Below are 16,839 nucleotides of genomic sequence, written 5' to 3'. Positions count from 1 at the left end.
TCACTATTTACAAGCTTATAATTAAAAAAATGTTCATAGTATACCCCCTTCAAATGCATATTTAAAAAGTTCAGACCCTTAGGTAACTATTTATGGTTTTTTTAATTGTAATTTTTTTTTCCATTAAAAATTTTATCTGGGTAATATTTTGGTGTGGGGAATAAACAGTTAATTTTTAATGTTATTATATGTGTAAATTGTAATGTAAAAACTATGTAGATGTAGTTTTACTATTTGGCCACAAGATGGCCACCTTGAGTTCTTTTTCCCCTTGTACTTCTCGCTAACCGGAAGCACAAAGGGGACGCAGAAAATTTTATTTGCAGAAAGACTGAAGCCTCTAGTTTGAGCTCTTCGGTTTTTCTGCTTGGGAACCATTCACTGATCCCAGGGCTACCGGGGGACAGCACGGGGGCGTACCCGCGACCGCGTGCGGGAGCGTGCCGACGCGCGGCACCGCAGCAGAGCAGCCGCCTGGACGTGAACATCACGTTCGGGCAGCTGAAATGGTTAAGGTGTAAAAACCGTGGAACGAGAACCAGTTAAGAGAGCGTCACTGTTTATGTTTCTACTTAATGATTTAACAAATTAACTTCTGATTCATGAAAAGGCAACAAAAGAACGGCCTCAACTTTGGATATTAAATAGTGAATTTAAATAGGGTTGAAGAAAGTTTTCTGTAATGAAAAACATGAACCGTTTTGTGAATTGCATAGATTCTATAGCTGCACACCTATAACCTGCTTACTTACTGTAAGTTTTATCTAGAATAGGAATCAAAACTCTATAGAACTTTTTTTTTTACTTGGAAATCCCATTGATTCTGAACATGCAAAGTTATATATAGAACTTCTATAGGCAGTGTAGAGGGCTCGGGTTGCTGGGGCTGCATTTTTACAAGCCGGTAAGATCTAGCGTACTTGCACATTGTTAACTTAAGTGTCATGACAGATTTGCTTTGTATGACTTCCAGACAGCTATTGATCTCTAAAACTCCATTTCACATTTATTCTACTGTATTATGGCATACCCTTGTTAGATGCAATATATAATTCTGTTAGCTATATACATGGAAAGTTGGAAACATCTTTTGCCTTATATGATAAAAATGACCATGGAGAAATGTACTGGTAAGTGTTCATGGGCACTACCATATGCCCTTATTTTCTGCTTGTGCTTTCTGCTTGTGCTTGAAGCTACAGCTGGCGAAGTCACAGGGATGCTTCAGAGCTTCAATGCTTCTAGCTCTTAACCTCCTTGCCGGTCTAAAAAATCCGGCAAGGAGGCAGCGCCGCACATTTTTTTTTTTTTTAATCATGTAGCGAGCCAAGGGTTTGCTACATGATAGCCGCTAAGCGGCGGCATCCCCCCACCCACTCCGATCGCCTTCGGCGATCAGAGTATGCAGGGAATCCCGTTGAGAACGGGATTTCCTGCAGGGCTTCCCCGGTCGCCATGGCGATGGGGCGGGATGACGTCACCGACGTCATGGACGTCGGGACGTCATAGGGAATCCCGATCCGCCCCTCAACGCTGCCTGGCACTGATTGGCCAGGCAGCGCAGGGCTCTGGGGCGGGGGGGAGCGACTCAGCGCGGCGGATTGCGGCGGATCGGCGGCGGCGATCGGAAGTTACAAGCAGCTAGCAAAGTGCTAGCTGCTTGTAACAAAAAAAAAATATGCAAATCGGCCCAGCGGGGCCTGAGATATCATCCTGCGCAGGTTACCCCGAGCTGAGCTCGGGATAACCGGCAAGGAGGTTAAAGAGACACTGAAGCGAAAAAAAATTATGATATTATGATTTGTATGTGTAGTACAGCTAAGAAATAAAACATTAAGATCAGATACATCAGTCTAATTGTTTCCAGTACAGGAAGAGTTAAGAAACTCCAGTTGTTATCTCTATGCAAACAAGCCATTAACTCTCCCACTAAGTCTTAGTCATGGAGAGGGCTGTTATCTGACTTTTATTATCTCAACTGTAAGTGAACTGTTTACTTTTTTTCTGCTAGAGGAGAGGTCATTACTTCACAGACTGCTCTGAAAGACTCATTTTGAATGCTGAGTGTTGTGTAATCTGCACATATTATAGAATGATGCAATGTTAGAAAAAACACTATATACCTGAAAATAAAAGTATGAGAATATTTTCTTTGCTGCTAATCTTCTAGTAATTATTCATAGTACACAACCAATTCACTATATCATATATTTTTTTTTCGCTTCAGTGTCTCTTTAAGAAGAACTGGAAATTTCCTCACTCACAGTTAAGCTATTCAGAGAAAACCTAGCAGAACTAGAAGCCAATTATATGGTTCCTGCGTACATGATTACCTTAATTAACAATTCACAGTGATCATGATATAAGAGAAACATGCATTTGGCTGCAAATGATCTCTCCTTTCATTGTAACAAGTAATCAATCAGCAGAATATGCAGCATAGCAGTCAAGGGCACAACAATAGCTCCTGCAATCCCCCCCCCCCCCATAGCCACTGTACACTGTCTCCATGTGGCTCCTGTCTCTGCAGCCACAAGGAGATAGGTTGCAAAAGCTACATAGAAGAGAAGAGTGGGAACCTATTGCTCCAATGGATGAAGGTAACATCTGCCACTGTGGCTGTTCTGCTCTCCTTGCCACAGAACTGTACCTCCTCAGCCCCACCCCCTTTCATGGTGGCCCCAGGTTAATTTTGCCCACAGGCCCCATTGTTACTAGAACTGGCCCTGCCCCAACGCACCACATATCTTGTCCACACATAGGGGAGAGACACAAGCATACACCCTAGTGACACAGCTATACACTGTATATATTTTAATACAGACACTGTACATTATACATACATACACATTTTATGCATTGTACACATTCTAGAGTAAAGCCTGTTACGCATCTTTAACTGGCCAATCACCAACCAATTTTACTTCCTCCATGTAGTATGAGAGCTTACCTGCACATTCTGCTCCTAGTATTCAAAATCTGTCATACTACTTGGCCGTGGTAAAATTGGTCAATCATTGGCAAATCAAAATTGGAGGTGTATACAAGGCTTTAGGCATATAATGATAGTTTATGGTGCAGGTGATAGTGTGACCCCTTCCTTCCTGATAGAGACACACACACACACACACACACACACACACAGGCACACACACATACACACAGTCTCAAACAAATACACACACAAATAGTACATACACACTACAGAGACAGACAAACAGAAACCCACACCAGAAGGAAGCTGTGTATTTCTGGTGTGTGTGTGTGTATGTGTGTGTATCTGTAGTGCATATGTATAATTTGTGTGTGTATGTGTGTGTGACTGAAGTGTGTGTGGGCAATGTCGAACATGCACATAATGCTTCTCAGTTTGTGCAGCTGTTCAATGTTTGCCAGATTCTGACTGCGGGGTACTCTTTGTGAAAATCCCACAGATTACTTTCTGCATACGTATGCAGTGGTTAGCATGCACAACCCATTAGTGTGTGCAAGTGTAGCTCAGAAAACTGATGCTGTATTAAAGGTGTCTCCAAGTATTTATCAAGTATTTATACAATTCAGGTTTTCCTCCTTCAGCAATTCCAATGCAATATTTTGGAAAGCATCTCCACTTTATAGCATTTTTTCACAATCCTCTAAAACTTTTGTATATATATATATATATATATATATATATATATATATATATATATATATATATATATATTCCCTCTCTTTGTCAAACATGGCACTTTCTTTTTTTGTAGGTTATTGAAGGCTGACATAGAAGGAATCCCTGTGATGCCGAACAAAAGATGTATCTTCTGCTCCTCTTTTAGTGAATTGGTGCCAACTGTCTTGTCCAGATGTTTTAGAAATGCATTCTAAGCTTAAAGAGACTCTGCGTGGAACAGACCTCCTTGCTCAGCAAAGGCAGTAGAAGTGGCTGTTGCTTGGAATATTATTAAGGAAGACAGAAAGAATAAAAGGCTGTTTGTGCAGAGCGGCTTGTATGAAGGGACTTGACTAAAAGTTATTAAAGCATTTCTGTCAAATGTTCTATTTCTTGTCCACCTTTGACATCCAATACAACGAAAATAAATAAATAAACACAAAATATATATACTGTACATTCTATTCCAGTCTAGACTTTTTTTTACTTTCCGTAACGCTGCTGCTGTGTGAATCTAGCAAACACGACAGGCTGGCATGGGGTGCATGGACGGACTTGTAGCTAATTACCTACTTGTATAGTGCCAAAACTGGTTTAGTGTTTTCAAAAACTATGGTGTGTGTGTGTGCATGTGTGTGTGTGTGCGTATGTGTGTGCATGTGTGTGCGCACGAGTTATGACAGAATATGTCTCTGATTTGATCTGAAGCTCAAAGCACACCTGTCAAAGAATTCTAGAAGATTCCATTTTCACCTCCTCCCAGGAAAAGCTAATTTTCAAGCTATAATGCTGATCACTGATAATGACCAGTGGCGTAGAAATTGGGGGTGCAGAGGTTGCGACCTCACCGGGCCCCTTGGGCCAGAGAGGCCATAAGAGTCCCTTCCTCAACCGCAGTATTAGCTTTTTATTGGTCCTGTGCTGGTAATAATCAATTCTATAGATGCGTTGAATAATAGTTATCATTAACAAACTGTTCCCCATCTCCCTCTAGAACCTCTGGCACTGTGGCTGTCCTTGGCAGGTTTTGGTGTGACATATCAATTTTTATGTATAGAGTGCTTGGGTGGGAGGCCCATGTAAAACTTGCACTGCGTCCCATAGCTCCTTAGCTACTCCACTGATAATAACCAAATCTTTTTCTTTTCCCTAATACAAATCGATTTAAGTCAATCAAAGCCAGCAGCTGCTGAGTGCTAGTCAATTAGCTGAGACCTGGGTAAAATCAGAAGATGGAAACATTGACTATAATAAATTCTTTCACTGGGTCAAAGTAGATTTGCATATTAGAAGAATTATTTTCCCTTTACTACTGATCACTTGGCTGTAACATTATCATAGTTTCCCTGCAAGCAGTAAATAGAGCAGTAAAGGCACAGGACATTCCAAACACTTAGGCCCGGTTCACATTAGCGTTCGCTGTCCGGATTCGCCTGATCGGATCCGGACCGTATACTGTGCAAACGGAACGGACGTTCTGCATAGCAATGCAAAGTCTATGCGGCCGTTCACACGAGTCCGTTCCGTACGGAATGGAGCCGGATCGGATCCAGACTCCGGACACTTTTCCAACATGCTCTATTTTCGGGTTCGGATCATCCGGCCGACGCACCCGGACCGGAGCCTGACTGCACCATCCGTGCATAGAAACCAATGGGAAACGGAAAGCAGAAAGCACAGAACACACTGGCTATAAAAACCTGACATTCTACCCCACTTCCTATACGAATTCTAGTGGCCATTTTGGATGGGGACACATGGGCCCAGCATTTCTGGAGTGGAGCAGCAGTGACTTGTGCTGGAGCTGTTTGGCAGTATATGTCGGACGTGGAGGTGAGGCCCTACACAGCGGAGGACCTGATTCTACATCTGCACCTTCTGCTGACCTCCCAGACCCCAACAATATTTATATAGTTTGTATCTCTTTTACCAAATAGATCCGGATCGCAGCCATATCAATACGTATGCAAACGGACCAGATCCTGATCGGAACCCTACGGTTCCGATCCGGATCCGATCCGGATCCGGTCCGGTCATCCGGTCTGTTCTTTACAGAAACGCAAGTGTAAATGGGGCCTCAGACAAGTGCTTCATACCTATTATAGGCTTAGGATCTGCATCACCATAATATAAACATTCTTTTGTTAAGAATGAGGCGATGATAACAGCTTTTACAACTCTCTATTGACAGAGGTAATTTAACCGCTTGCCGACCCCGTCACACCAATGGGCGTGGCCACGGCAGCAGCCCCAGGACCAGCTAACATCGATTGGCATAAAGTCCTTGGGGCTTGCAGTGCAGGAGATTGTGCGCATGCTGTGCGCGCATCTCCTGTTAGTGGGCGGAGCGGAGCTCCACCTTCAGTCTCCGAGCGGCGGTTGCCGCTCGGGAGACTGTTAGATGGCGGAATCGCCGTCTAATTACATTGTACAGTGCTGCGATCTGCAGCAGCGCTGTACTGGGGACAGCCGTGTGACACGGCTGTCCCCATGGGACACTAGAGAGTGATCGGCTCTCATAGGCAGAAGCCTATGACAGCTGATCGCCGTTATTGGCTGGCTGTGGGGTGGGAGGGAGGGAGGGGAAACAAAGAAGAAAAAAATGCAGATTTATTTAAAAAAACAACACAATATTTGCACCAAACAAACAAACACTGGGGAGGGGGGGAGATCAGACCCCACCAACAGAGAGCTCTGTTGGTGGGGAGAAAAGGGGGGAGGAATCACTGGTGTGCTGTGTTTTGCGGCCCTGCAGCTTGGCCTTAAAGCTGCAGTGGCCTTTTTGACAAGAATAGCCTGGTCTTTAGGGGGGGTAAAGCCCATGGTCCTCAAGAGGTTAAGCAATGGCAAAATATTGTAGCCATGGGTTGCATAATGGTCACACTATTGCTCAAACCAGTAGCTTTATTAAAGGGACACCAAAGCCAAAAAAGGGTGCCAATTTAGATACTTACCTCCGTCAAGGGAAGCCTTTGGATCCTCCTGAGGCTTCCCCCGCCTCCATCCTCCTCACCATTCCAGCATCAGGATCCTCACAAGCCTGTTGACAAGGGCTTGTTCAGAGAGCTTGCCTGCACTGTGCAGGTGGCTTATGCCTGAGCATTAGCATGGAGCTGGGTGGGCTCAGCTGTTTATGCTGAGCCTGAGTGGCAGCTCCATTCTACTGTGCATGCAAGAGCCGTCTATACAGGTGCTGTGTGGGGGCGAGCTCCATGAAACTTTGGGGGTCTCAGCAATAGAAATGAGGAAAGAAGAATGGGGAAGGCTCTCTAGGATCCAGAGGCTTCCCTCTACTGAGGTAAGTATCTCCATTTCTTTACTTTTTAAAGTCATAGATTTATTCTTTAAAAATCACCTTAACCTCCTTGCCGGTTATCCCGAGCTCAGCTCGGGGTAACCTGCGCAGGAGGATTTCTCAGGCCTCGCTCTTTATTTTGCTTGGAGTGAGCTCTGAGAAGTCTCCCAGTGCATCACTGCTGAATATGCAAATAATCTCTTTGATGTCCCAGAAAGCAAAACACACCCCCACAACCGCTGAAATGCAATGATGTGTCAGCTTGTTAATATTACAGAGGCACATCCGAAACATGCATACAGCCTGTTTTGGATTGATCGAGTCTCATCAGTGCATGGCATGGATTTGGCTCTATGGAGTAGGACTTGAGACACCCAGAGTTACAGAGTACCCAGCATGCTCACTCCAACCTGAATAATTGTAAATACTTTCTGTTTTAAGAAGGTACATTTCTGTCACTCCAACCTGAATAATTGTAAATACTTTCTGTTTTAAGGAAGGTACATTTCTGTTTTTTAATTTAAAACAGAAAATGTTAGTTTGCTTTGGAAAAACTGTATATTGCTTACACATGTAACAATCTAAAAGAGCGATCTTTGGACAGTGTTAACACATTTATGAAGTATCGGGATAATAACTGAACAGCTTATTGAAATTATGGATGTTGGCCATTTGATTTGATGTTGGCTCAATCCTATACAGATGCCAATATGTCTGTTAAAAGTGTAACATAAAACTTTCATGTCAGCAGTATGTCTATATGTAAGTACTTAAAATGGGATAAAACTTCATTTTAACAGGGGAAAAAAATCCCCCAATAAGAAATGACTTCTTTAGCTTACATATCCTGTTATTTATAGTGTTCACTTAAAGATGTAGGAGTCATGTGAAAAAAAAGAAAATAATATCTCTGCTGGGTTCCCACAATGAAGTTGCAAGGTGAGAACTCGTTATGTAGCTTCTTCTGGCCCCCGAAGCCTGTCTCGTCCTTCGCAGCAGCTCCATCTTGCTCTCGGATTTGGCTGTCAGCCTTCTAAGGATCTCAAACCCAATGGGTCGGTGTCTTGTGCGCATGCGCCGCCCATAATCACACTTACGTTGCCGGGAGCATTCTGCGCCTGTGCAGTGCTATTGTGCAAGACCAAAATGATCCCGGTGGTGGGAGTGTGATCGCGGGTGCATGCACACAAGACACTGACACTTGGGGCACTCAAGCAAGACAAACTTGCTTCGAGAAACCAGACAGGCTTCTATGGGCTGGACGAAGTCCCATGTAAGTAAAGCTACACAACGAGGTCTCACCTCGCAACTCCTTTAAAAAGGAGCTGTCAGCCATACTTTCACAGAAAAAAACACATACATAAGTAGATAAATACTTGCTCTACTTACATAACATATGTGTTGCACTGTCCACATTTAGATTTTAGTGATTTTTCAACAGTAAAAAAAGAGAAAATCCTTCTTAGCATTTCCAATTTTAAGTGTGGCTATTTTGAAGCCAATCTTGATGTCATTTCTTGCCCTACTCTCCTCTGCCTGATTTGTCCGCCCTTCACTATAGAAAGTGCATTGTCTCAGCACAAGAAATATTGGCCAATCAGAGAAGAACAGAGGTGCAGGAGGTGAAAACAAGAGGGAAAGAGGCTTCAGCTAATCAGGCTGCATTAGTTAAAGCGGACCCAAACCAAACATTTTTTTTAATTCAAAATATTTAGTTACACCACCCTGACACATACAAAGATAAGCAAACACTCCTTCAAGCCTATGAGCATTTCAGTGCAAGCTTTTCACCCTTCTCTTTTCATAACTAGGGTTATACAGGTGGCAGCCATTAGCATTTCCTCCTTTGCCAGACAACACCTACTCCACCCAGTTTGCTGGATTCTGTCCCGGCAATATGAAAGGAAGGGAGGGGTTCCTCCAATAAATGTAAAATATTTTATATTTGTCATCATGCAGCTGAAAAAAGGCTGCTATTTATTATTATAATTTAGAAAATAGATTTTATTTCTGAAATCTTGTATTTTTAAGTTGGGTCCACTTTAAGTCTGAAGGGAAATAGAGAAGCAAAAAAAAGGACAACCCAGCATGCCCTGAAACTTCCTTTTTGTGTACCAAATTTAGTGTGTACCAAATAAGAGTCAGGTAAACTAGGGAATGATCATTTATCAACAAGAAAAGTAATAGTGATTTTAACTTTTGGATTGCCTGGTTAGCATCCTTATTACTTGTTTACCAGATAGAAATACAGAATTGATATTTGATTTTATGCCCGACAGTTACACTTTAAACAACATCCAGACCAGGTAAAAATAAAAAAATGGGGGACATATAGGGGCTATTTTTGAAAAAAAAATGGGTGTACTTTATATTGCTTTTGAGCAATAACTTTTTTAGCGTTTGATGCTGTAGACAATAAAACATTGCGGAAAAAAAAAGAATTATCTATTCATTTGAGTTGATTGCTTCTATCTATCTATCACCCTATCTAAATCAATAAACTGAACCACATAACTCCAAATCTGTGGAATGTCACAGTCTTCTCTGCTCATACTGCTCACATACCTTACTGGCTGCAGAAATGAATAAAATAACATAAAACATAATAGAATATGCTAGTGACTCCCTCCACATATTTCCAGAACCACCTAAAGAATGAAGTATAGCATGTCACAACTATGACAGACAAGTATATTGTTTCAACATGCACATTATAGCTTTTAATCTCTTGCACATACTTAAAATTCATTTTCTATCATTTTTCTGGTTTCTATGGAAACACATTAAGCATATCTAATTTTATTCCTGTGTTGATTTATAATTTAGACTGTGTTCTATTATTATAAACATTGTTTTGCCCAGTGCAGAATTTTCTTTTTCAATTTTTTTTCTGTCTAGTTTATGTTTATTTAAAATGCATACGTACATTATATATTTAGATGATCTATGGAAAGTGCTTTATGCATGCATCCTCCTGTTGCTGTATTTTCCACACAAGTAATCAAGGAAAGCAAAGAAAGCACCATAATAAAATGTATATGACTTACCCAGAGACAAAATGTAAATCTCAAATAAAAAGCAAGACTGCATTGAGAAATCCCATGTTTTAACAAAGAATCAGTACTCAATACCTTCATTATTGCTATATGGGATATTTATCACCATGGGCCTTCTTTGTGAAAGTTAGAAGTGTATAGGATGAGACAAGTTTACAATCACTATTTATCAGTAAGAACCTACTATGTTTATTACTGTAACCAATTTGCCTATGCTCCTGCATAAGAAAGTGCAAGCAGTGGGAAAATAACTTCAGAGACAAGTATTGCTATCCGAGATGAACAGGATGGATAGGTCAGACCAAGAGTCACAACTCAACATAAAGTTAGGCAGACTGCTGTTATTAAAGTGAACCTCCAGACTAAACATCTACTCAGCAGCACTGAAAAGGCTTGGTGTTTCTTTAACCTCCCCAGCGGTATGGACAGAAATGGCCATCCATAAAAACATGCTGTGAACAGTATAAACGTGCATACACATCAATACTCTCCTGCACTGTATACTAGACCCTTGCTTGACACATTTTGGCAAGTTACAGGAAAAAAAAAGTTTCAAAAATAAATGTTATCACCTTTTGCAAAGAAATCCTGGGAAAATTGAACGCTGGGGAGGTTAACAGGTTCACAGCATCAGAACTTTGTTTTTAACACCCAAGCCTAATTTGTAGCTGGTTAGAAGCTAAGCTCCGCCCCATCAAAGAAAACTGCTTGGGCATTTTCCCCCTGATGCTGTGCAAAGCATGATGGGATTTCTGATGTTGTTCTCATTGCCTAGCGACTGGGAGGGGTGATCATGATACAGGACAGTTGGAACTGTGTCTCATGCTCCCTGTCACCTCCTTTCAACCAAAACGATGGCTGCCTTTATTTTAATTAACATAACTAGTGTAACTTAATGACAGTATGTTTGTTTAGGCTGAAGTTCCTCTTTAACATTGAACTGTATTGTTTTTTTTGTTGTTGTTGATAAACTAAAACTATGGTAAAAAAAGGGGGGGGGGGGAGGATTTTTTACTGGTCCTGATTGACTCTGCTTTACACTTAATGACATGGCAATGGGTCTTGAAAATAGAAGGACGATTAGTAATTGGAATGGATGAGGTAGTACAGGGATCACTTAGATATTTACCCGATCCAGAGGGGATGGGGCAGAAGACGTTAATGGCTATAAAGAGATGTATATTTTTTAGATTACTTTAATTTCAATGAATGATCATGGCTTCTTGCTAAAGCCGTGATCATTAACTCACCAGACACTTTGATTGGCTTTGGGAACACATGTTCCCATTCACCAATCATTACAGTGATGGGGGTGCACATGTGCAAACATAGGTTCGCACAGCCATGCACGGCACTCGTAAACCTGGTGATATGTATATATATGCCCCTGGTTTTCAAGTGAAGTCATTAGGGACATATTTATATGATGTTGCAGTTGTTAAGTGTTAAATAATAAAAGTAATAATTATTATCAAGTAATGATATTATGCTTCACTATTAATTTTGATCTCATGGTTTCCAGAATTCTGCTGGAACAGGCAAAATGTTACCTGAACAAGCCTAAAAGAATACACTCCACTATATGTATATATCCCAGCTACATAACCAGGCAGAGGTGCCTGTCTCTTCTACTGACCACATATGCTATTGCTCCGTTGTTATTGCCTAATGAAGTAGGATCAAACCTGCAAAATGTTTTGCATTGTCCCCCGGAGTATGTGAATAAACTTGTTGTATTTAACAAACACATTGGCAATTTTTGTGTCTGCATGGAGGAGGCAAGTCCACCACTGCCTACTCATGTTTTAAACTTTTTAGATACTTTTATACTTTTGGTGAATCTGTATCCATACTACGCCATAACTATAATTGCTATGGGTGTAGAGGGAAACTCAAATATGTAAATGCCCACAATTAAACAGGGAATCTGTAATTTGCCTGCTTGATGCAGCTAGCTAGAAAGTAAATTTAGCAAGGAACAATAACATTCATTAGCTGAGGACATAAGTAGGTAATGTATGTCCTTGTAGCCACCGGCAAGTCAGAAAATACTCAGAATAATTTTGACAGTACTTTTTCACCTACTTTTTTGGTACTTGCAGAGTGCTGAAAATGTATTTTAAACAGAAGCTGAACCATTATCTCCTATGGAGTAAAAGTGAAGAAACACAAGGAATACTCCGCTACACTCCAGCAGTAGACAGAGCTGGACCTGGGCAGCCTGGGCCAGTAAACAGATAAAAAAAAAGAGTAAAAGTGAATTGAACAAGGGCCATTAGGTTTTCATGGCTATATCTATATAAAATATTCATTATCATCATCATCATCATCATTTTATCACTTTGAAAAGGATATTGAACAACTGAGATCACTAGAGCCAATTTTAGGAACTGTCATATGACCTATCAGTGTATTCTGGGGTTTGGGGGAAAAAGCCAAATATCTGGAGGAAACAAAAAAAAATAAATAAGGAGAACATTCACACTCCATGTTGAAAGTATGTGTCTGTAGTCTATTCTACTGAGAAGGAATAATAATAATAATAATAATAATAATAATAATAATAATAATCTTATTGTAACACTAGCTCTCCCTCTTGATGACGAAGACTAACCAAATTCCTGGTGATCCCTAACCCTAAAGCACCCCAGGTGGTGCCTAACACTAATGAGACTCCCGCCAAACACTTAGGACATCTCCGGTACCACCTATTCCTATAGACCCTCGCCACCTAACCCTATTCAGCAATGTTGTCACCGCTATAGGCAGCAATGTTAAACGCCATGCTTGGCAGCTATAAATGGTAATTTGGGCACCTGGGCCACTCGCTATGTAAATAGCGACCATAGATAGTGGGTACTAAATTATAGCTGTAATTTACATTGCAGGTGGCTCAGCACCCACTATTTTATTGAGCACTGGAGCCGCTAATCTTGGCATGTAACACTGCCGCCAATAGCAGCACCATTTTTAGTAGGCGCTCTTTTTACCGTCACTTTCGATGGGGGCCAATAAATTAGTCTTGTTTCAAAATATGTGGCATTTACACTCATCATACGTTATTGTGGGTGCCTCTCATCTAGACTATCCACAGCTCTTTTTTACCTGCTTCGTTTTATTGCGGCATCTCATCTTAATTTAGTATTGAGCTGGGATGGTAGATAAGAGACAGCCATAAAAGCTTAAAATATGCTGTAGTTCTTCTCAACTCTGATAATCTTTTTTCATTGTTGCCCCACCATTAAACTGCTATATGACTACCTGTTACAGGGAGAGAATGTGAAGAAAACACAGACACATCCCCCTGATTCTTCAGGCGCCATATTTGTTCATCACTGATTACATGATTAACTATAGTAGTAGTGGTAGCAGTAGTAGAGTGTCAACATTTTACTATAATGGTCCTTTGAGTATAAAGTGTTATGCTTACAGGATACCCGAAGTGACATGTGAGATGATGAGATAGACATGTGTATGTACAGTGCATAGCACACAAATAACTATGCTGTGTTCATTTTTTTCTTCCTCTGCATGAAAGAGTTAAATATCAGGTATGTAAGTGGCTGACTCAGTCCTGACTCAGACAGGAAGTGACTACAGTGTGACCCTCACTGATAACAGATTCAAAATATAAAACACTTTCCTAGCAGAAAATGAAATCAAGAAAGAGGTAAAAAGGGGAATGTCTTATCAGTGAGGGTCACACTGTAGTCACTTTCTGTCTGAGTCAGGACTGAGTCAGCCACTTACATACCTGATTTGTAACTCTTTCAGGCAGAGAAATAAAAAAAAGGAACACAGCATAGTTATTTGTGTGCTTGGCACTGTACATACACATGTCTATCTCTTCATGTCACATGTCACTTCGGGTATCCTTTAAACTGATTCACTCCTTAAAAATGCACCCTACATGGCCCTGAAACTCTGATTCCATGTTGTTTGCTGCAATAAATACATAACCATATTTAAAGGACGACTAAAGTGAGAGGTACAGTATATGGAGGCTGTCTGCCATATTTATTTCCTTTTAACAATACTCATTGCCTGGCAGTCTTTCTGATCAACGTGGCTGCAGTAGTGTCTGAATAACACCAGAAACAAGCATGCAGCTAATCTTGTCAGATTTGACAATAAGGTCAGCAACACCTGATCTGCTGAATGCTTGTTCGGGGTCAATGGATAAAAGATCTAGAGGCATAAGATCAGGAGGACAGCCAGGAAACTGGTGTTGCTTAAAGGGAAATAACTGTGACAGCTTCCATATGCCTCTTGTTTCAGTTGTTCTGTAATACACTATTGACTGTGAGAGCTATTTTTACTTTCTTAAAAACATGATATAAGATGCATCACTTACTATAAGCCTATTCATCTGCTTTACCTCTTTTGTGTGAGTGTCTAACCCGAGTAATTGAAAGGAATAATACTAATCCTCGGACAGACCAATACATCAGCAAGAATGCATTGTTTTGAAGACAATGGCTTTCAGAAGCTATATGTTTAGATATAAAGATTATTACCAATTTTGTACAACTCAGGCCATTCAGCTTTTATGTAGCAGACAACCTATAAAACATGTTGGCTTTTATTGTCTGATTGCAACTTTATAGCTATTAGTTTACTTCTGGCATAGTTTTAAGGATAACATTATTTCATCAACAGAACACAAGGAACAAAAAGAATTATTTGTACAATTTAGCTTTATGTGTTTGTTTTATTAAAGTCTTCTATGCATTGTTTTTCATGTTGCCATTGAGGAACACTTCCAAAGGTAGATAGATAGATAGATAGATAGATAGATAGATAGATAGATAGATAGATAGGTTCTTAAAAGTATATTTTAAAGCAAAATTACAATCTGGCATTTTATAAAATAAAAACTTGATTCCCTACACTCTATTTGCCCCATAGTTATCCTATTGCTTTTATACCAAAGTAACATCAACTGTGAAAAAGTCACAAGGTCCCCCAGCTTCACTGTTGGGAGCTTCCATTGCATGGGTTTATTTTATCCAATTTATTCAAAAAGCTCTCAAGTGAGAAAACAGTGCTTTCTCCTCTGCTTAAGATACACTTTTCAATGGGTACTAGATGTGGTCAAAAGATCAATCCCTCCAAGATCAAATCTGAACAGAGAGAGGTCAAATCCTTTCACACAGTAGGCATTGATTCTATGAATGAAATCTAATAAAAAAAACTATCAAACCACAGCATTACAGGTCATCAATCTGCTATGCTCCCCACCCTCCGCCAAACAATCAATAACTTCCATCCAGTGTGATCGACCGATTCATTCAATTTTCAGCCTAAATAGATTGAATTATTGTTGGGGCCAGCATGCTGGGGTATTAATTTCTAGCAGATTTGATCAGAGTGATCGTATCTGCCGGGCATCAATGGAAAAATCCAAAAGTGTATGGCCACTTTTAGGTCCGGTTTCCACTAGCCGGTGTGTGTGTGTGTGTCTTGCAGGGCGCACAATAGCACTTGAAATGATGTGAGCACGCACCCAGATTGCTTAGCCATGTCATACAGGGCTAGGGATTCAGGAGCGTACTGCAGAAATCTGCAGCATGTCAACCAGATTTGCAACAGTATGCGATCTGGACAGAGATTAACAACAGAGATTAAGATTCATAGAAACAGTTCACACATGCTTCAGACATTAAAGGCTCATCTCTGCCTCTAATATTTCTCACAGAAAAATACATACACTAGAAGGACACAGGGAGATTCAGATGTCAGTCAGCACTATCAAAAATCCTAAGGTGATGTTGAAAAAAGTGTTATTACCTTCTGAAACCAGCATAATGACAGAAGTGTACCAGCAGAATGACAGAAATGTACCTAGCTTTTCTGAGTTCCCGAGTTCAGCTCACTATAAAGTATATTTACAGCAAACATAAAGAAAAACAAGAAAATAAAACCTCACAGTGGAACGGAGCTCACATCTCCACCATTTCTGTGATAACACTGGTCCTTCATGCTTCATCTAACAGACACCTTCCCCAAATCAATGCAGGTTTGTTTTCTTTGATGTAGCCCTATTTTAAAGTACTACTTCAATCTCATTTTCTGGACACCAATTCCCTTTATAGAATTCAGAGTTGAATATCCAGACAACACCTGGGAAGTTGCAGCCAATGAAGAGCTTGTGCCTCTCAGTGGGGAAATATTGCCATAGAACGAAGTATCAGGGACGTATCACCTCTGGGGCTGTCACAGAGGTGGTAATTACAAAGGTTTCTCTCCACAGCATGGCCAGAGAAGAACTTTAACAGGAGAGAGACTATGTTTAGTGCATAGTGCTCTGTTTAATAAACATAGAATAGCACTTCAATCAGAATCTCCTTAACAACTTATCAACCTGTCAGTCCTACATCGGTCCTCACATTCCAGTGCTGTCACACTGGTTTGAATCCCCCATCCTGGAAGGCTTCAGAAGTCTTTGGGTGCGTGAGTGTTCCCGAAGATGGGCCACTATGTACTGTGCATGCAAGAGCGAGCCTGCTTGCACATGCGCAGTACAGAGCCACATGTCTTTGGATGTACTCAGGCTCCAGAAGACTTCTGAAGCCTTCCCCAGTGGCAGAGAGGAGGTTGATCGGTCGAATACTGCTACCGAGGGAGCCATCACTACCGGGTATGCCAGTGCTGGAATGTGGGGGCCATAGAAGGAGCAGGAAGGCTTTATAGGACCCTTAGGTGAGTATCTCTCCTTATGTGAGGCTCTCCTTAGGTGAGTATATACAGTATATATATATACTGTATCTTGTAGCTTAACATTCAATTTAAGTTGATTTATGAGTGCTAAAAAGTTGTTATAATATAGATAAGGA

The 16,839-nt window shown here is 40.9% G+C and overlaps 1 protein-coding gene across 8 annotated transcripts in view; it reads right to left on the bottom strand.

The window, feature by feature from the left end:
- The window catches only part of TENM1 (teneurin transmembrane protein 1), a 1,180,670-nt gene that overhangs the window by 843,227 nt on the left and 320,604 nt on the right, over positions 1-16,839 (bottom strand). The window lies entirely within an intron of this gene.

The sequence above is a fragment of the Hyperolius riggenbachi genome, chromosome 8 (assembly GCF_040937935.1).
Source record: "Hyperolius riggenbachi isolate aHypRig1 chromosome 8, aHypRig1.pri, whole genome shotgun sequence".
NCBI lineage: Eukaryota > Metazoa > Chordata > Amphibia > Anura > Hyperoliidae > Hyperolius > Hyperolius riggenbachi.
This window is presented reverse-complemented; position numbering and strand designations above follow the sequence as displayed.